This window comes from Micromys minutus, assembly GCF_963924665.1.
Source record: "Micromys minutus genome assembly, chromosome: 26".
Lineage (NCBI taxonomy): Eukaryota > Metazoa > Chordata > Mammalia > Rodentia > Muridae > Micromys > Micromys minutus.
In genome coordinates this window covers 39,939,368-39,943,025 of record NC_137961.1, presented here as the reverse complement: position 1 = coordinate 39,943,025, position 3,658 = coordinate 39,939,368, and the positions used below count along the sequence as shown (strand labels likewise).

General features: G+C 39.8%; 1 pseudogene across 1 annotated transcript; it reads right to left on the bottom strand.

The window, feature by feature from the left end:
* Window positions 1–346: 346 nt before the first annotated feature.
* Window positions 347–1,593, bottom strand: LOC308437567 (S-adenosylmethionine decarboxylase proenzyme-like; annotated as a pseudogene). Its single transcript has 2 exons — window positions 1,479–1,593; window positions 347–1,127 (listed from the first exon to the last, which is right to left on the bottom strand). The product of its transcript is annotated as an S-adenosylmethionine decarboxylase proenzyme-like (transcript).
* Between the last annotated feature and the right edge of the window lie 2,065 nt (window positions 1,594–3,658).

Below are 3,658 nucleotides of genomic sequence, written 5' to 3'. Positions count from 1 at the left end.
ACAGTAGAACACAAAACAAGTAACTGAAATTATTTTTATACAAAAACACAATGTATAGAAAAAAAAACTTTAATTGCCATTGCATAAAACACCTGTATGAAGTAAACATTGGTTTTAAATAACATTAGTAGAGAATATGCCCTAGAAAATAGAATTAACTGGATGTGAAAACTCTGGCAGCAATTTAATAGAACAGTAGCAGATGAGCAGCTGAGGCCGCATCTACTGGGGAGGAAAGCCTTGTCTGTGGGGCATTGTAGACACTACCTGCAGAAGTATTTCACTCTGCATAAAACAAACTGAACCATTTTCACAAGTGTCATAAAGATTCATACAAAGTTTTTTTCTACATGCAATTCAGTTCCACAGCAAGAGTGGTACGGAGCTCACAAACACAGAAGAGAGTGTCATGCAAGATATCTAACTTCTTGATATAATAATGTATACTCTTCAGAATGATTACATTGTCATCACACCTAGGGCTCTCTGCATCTAAAAGCTGGTCATGGTCAGCATGGCCCCCAGGGTCAACATCTAGAAAGCAGCCACCACCCCCTGTGTGTCTTCTCTTTCTGCAGTTTTCCTTCTTTATTTTTTTTAATCTACTCTGCTGTTGCTGTTTCTTAGAAAAACTGGTAAAAGCAAAATTGTAATTGTTGAACATAACACTCTGGCAATCTAGATGTTTAAAACTGTCAATCTTCCAGGATGAAGAAAGCACCATACGACATTTAGAACTCTGATTAACAAACCAGGTGGTCACAATCTTTTCTGGCTTGAAGACTTCTACAACTTTCCTGATCAGGTCATCATAGGACGTCTGACTTAGGTTTGTTTCAAAGCTAACAGAAGAAAATTCTGGCTCTGGAGTGATGTGAATAGTCCAGTATGTTCCATTCGCTTTCATTCCATTCACTGAGTAGCCACAAGGATTGAACAGTGTGTCATCAATGACAGAACCTGGTATCAGGTCACAAATTCCACTCTTACGAATGACATTCTTTGCAGTAACATCATCTTACATTGAGAACTTGTGCACAACAGCTGGGTCAAGCTCACTCATCAGAATTTCCAGGGTTTGATCTGGCCGATTGATTAGTTGGCTCTCTGGAAGATCCAAATTATGCAAGTACCAATATTCAGAATTCATATGTCCCATAACAATATGCCATTCCATTTGGGAAAATTGCATTAAGAAACTCGATTTCTTCCAGGAAATTCTAGTGTGGGTATACTATTAAGAAGGCTTCATGAAATTCTTACCAGAATAAAAGAAGCTTTGAACTGTGTCAACCCCACTGTAATCTCTAGCAAGTTTCAACAGGGAATAAGTACTTTCAGGAAGAGGGTGGTACCACATGTCTTCAAAATGTAATGTCTCTTGGAGACAAACATGCTACTCTGAGTACATAAGCTTCCTGCTTGTCAGTCTTTGTCACACATTTGAGCACTTCACATCCTTCAGAAGGACACCGCACTCCGATCTTGGGATGTCACGAAGATACCCAGATCCCTGGCTTGCATCGGACCGCTGTCTGAAAAACCAGACCTCTAGTAGTTTCTCCGTCCCTTCAAAAAATGTGCAGCTTCCATCACCGTGAGACTAGCGAACAGCGAACAACCACCACAAATCAACTAAATCCAGTCTCTTCTCCTGCCACTCCTGCGGATTGTTCCAGCCAATTTACTAAAGTTCAGGTTCTTTTTTTTTTTTTTGGTATAATTTTATATTAACGTTTTTTAAAGGACTAATAAAAATTTCCCCGGCTATTTTTGTGAGTGAAGGCTGAATGTGAATCTGTTGGAAATAGAGGCAGATACAATTCAGTCTCTTATAGTTTGTTGTTTTCCCATTAGAGTGAAGTGAGCACTAGCTAATGACACTGGCCATACTCTGTAAGCTAGAAGCAAGACTTAATGGTGTTAACCTACATTTTAAGTGCTGTTCCAGGTTAATTGAATGAAGTTCTTGTCTATAATTAGTCCATGACAAATTATAATACTCATTTAACATGGTAAAAGGGGAAGATAAATATTTGAACAAACATTATTATTTTGCCTAAAAACTTTACAAGAGTATAGCAATGGATTATCTAAAGTTTCTGAACATCTCAGAAATATGGCACACAAGTCCAATCTCTTTGTTATCCACAGTGAAGTTACTTTCCTCTGAGCTATACCACTCTTGCGGAAGATGTGTTAGACAGTGACTTTGATCCACTGGACCCGCTCCATCAAATACCGTGGCACTGGCACACCAGTTCCCATCCATTCTTCTATGGAAAATACATGGAAATACAACACATTATGAATTGGTAAGAAAGTGAGAAAATGAAGACTAACTCAGAGTCTTCTCTCAAAAAGACCAAAACAAAATAGGATATGAAAGAAAATAATGAGATTCTTTTTCTGTCACGGAAGATAGCACAATGAAAGATGCAGTTTTAGGGCTTACTATAAATAAAACATAATTTTATTAATCATTTTATTCATTTGTATTTCAAGTGATACCCCCTTCCTTGTTTCCCCTCACAAACCCCCCATCCTGTCCCCGTCTTCCCTCTCTTCTTTGGCTCTCGGAGGGTTCTCCCCTACCAGCCCACCCTTCTCACACCCCCTTTTCTGGGGCATCAAGCCTCCACAGGACCAAGCATCTTACCTCCCATTGATGTCAGATTAGGCCATTCTCTGCTACCTATGTATCTGGAGCCACAGGTCTCTCCATGTATGCTCTCTGATTGGTTGTTTAGTCTCTGGGAACTCTGAGTGGTCCTGTTATTGATGCTGTCCTTCCTTTAGGGCTGTAATCCTCTTCATCTCCTTTAGTCTTTCCTCTGGCTCTTCCATTGGGATCCCCTGGCTAAGTAAGATTGTTGCCTATGAGTATCAGCATCTGTATTGGTCAGGTGCTGGTACAGACTCTCAGGGAACAACCACACAAGGCTCCTGTAAGCAACTGCTTCTTGACACTAGCAATTGTTGAATACTTAATACTGTACCACTTAATAAGGCTGCCACAACAGGGCTAATTTGGAAAATTTTGGGAACAGAGTTGAGGACATTAAATAAGTTTCACACAAACAGGGGAACACTTCTGTTTGACTTTCACACTTACCTTGTGTCCAGGAAGGAATAGGGTGATGTAGGTTATCAAAATATGTGAACCAATACGTTTTGCCAGCTAACCAGTGCCCAATACCACGGTCTTCAGAGATAGTGCACAAAGCAGTGGGGTGTACAGAAAGTGCACCAGCCGCTCTGCTCTCTAAACAGAACATAGCTAGGTCACATGGTGAGTATTATTTTATGTGTACTTCGTAAAAAATTTACAGAATTTAAAATAAAATTGATACTATTGGATCATGTCTGTACAGTAGAGTATTTCCAAGAATTCTCTAGTCTAGACAGTACTTAGGGCTATCTGAAAAGGATATTCAGAATTATACTTAGAAGGCAAAGTTTAACCATTAAGACATATCAATAGGAAGATCTGGAGTCCTTGTTGATTTTACTTCTCCTGGTTCAATGGCTGGCTCCTGCATATATGGGTGTCATGCTGTACCAGAACCCTGAATAACCCTCTGGGACACACTCAGCGGGCTGACCCCAGGGCTTAGTACATTTGTTTTGTCATTCTGACATTGAAGAGACACGGATT